Source organism: Chiloscyllium plagiosum, unplaced genomic scaffold (genome assembly GCF_037043375.1).
Source record: "Chiloscyllium plagiosum isolate Xiang-an unplaced genomic scaffold, Cpla_swu_hap1 HiC_scaffold_14, whole genome shotgun sequence".
Lineage (NCBI taxonomy): Eukaryota > Metazoa > Chordata > Chondrichthyes > Orectolobiformes > Hemiscylliidae > Chiloscyllium > Chiloscyllium plagiosum.
The window spans coordinates 113,797,843-113,798,954 of NW_028270152.1; the positions used below are offsets into that span (position 1 = coordinate 113,797,843).

Genomic DNA, 1,112 nt, shown 5'->3' on the forward strand with positions numbered 1-1,112 from the left:
TGAAGGCAAATGTACGGCAATGCAATTCAATTGGTGAAACTTCCAGGCTTGAACCGAAACACAATTTACTTCGCACTATCGTTGTAACACAAACAAAAAACAAAGTGTGGACTAACCTAACTCTATTAGAAAACTTAACAAAATGAAATATCATTTAACTACGAACCAGCCCAATGTTCGAATATCGTAACATTGCATAAACTACACAAATCTGGCCTACCTTTTACCGGAATGATATTGTGAAACTTGAACAGATGAGAAAAAGGTATAATGTGATGTTTGTAATTCGTAAGCTTCCAAATGGTTTTGAGGTGCGAATGTATTTTAACCTTGAAGAAATTTGATGTATTTAAACCTCCTTCCTGTCCACGATAGAAGCTGTTGAATCTGGTCCGAATTTCCAGGGGCTTCTGTAATTATTTAAGGTTTCTGACGACAGCAATCTCTCACTTTTCGAACAAAACAAAACGAACCTTATGTTGCGAACAATATTCAAATAAGCAATGGGAAGCAGAGAGGAAAGCTTTCGAGCAACGCTGCCCGGATTGTCACGGCAATTTACAGGAACCATCATCATGAAAACCCTAAAGCAACCTGACAAATCCGTTTCGCCACAGAATGCAATGTTGGTGCTCAAGACTTTTCCTTTTAAAACCACAGGAAAAGCCACAACACTGCGATGGCCGGGAATCGAACCCAGGTCAACTGCTTGGAAGGCAGCTATGCTCACCAGTACACCACCACCGCGCTTACAGCTAAGCTCTGCCTTTTCCGAAACACACATAACAAGGCCATGATAGTCACCAACTGAACTGGGGCTGAAAGCAAAACAAGAAAATTGCTTGTCAAACGTCAACAGGTCTGAAAACACCAGAATCAGAAGCCTTCAGCCCTTAAGAACAATCACTGGATCCAAAAGGTTTAGTCCTCACAAATGATGCCGGACCTGCTGAGTTTCCCGGCAATTTTTGTGCTGTCTCTCAGATCTGCAACATCTGCAGTTCTTAGTCAGATATAAAACAAACGTTGACCCATTGAAGGCGTATTTGATCAGGTGATTGTCTTCTTCATACACAGATATAGATGGGATAGAGTATAGGATCATAAAATTA

General features: G+C 40.8%; 1 non-coding gene across 1 annotated transcript; it reads right to left on the reverse strand.

The window, feature by feature from the left end:
* Nucleotides 1-675: 675 nt before the first annotated feature.
* On the reverse strand, nucleotides 676-747 carry trnag-ucc (transfer RNA glycine (anticodon UCC)). Its single transcript has one exon. It is a non-coding gene; the product is annotated as a tRNA-Gly (tRNA).
* Nucleotides 748-1,112: the final 365 nt, after the last annotated feature.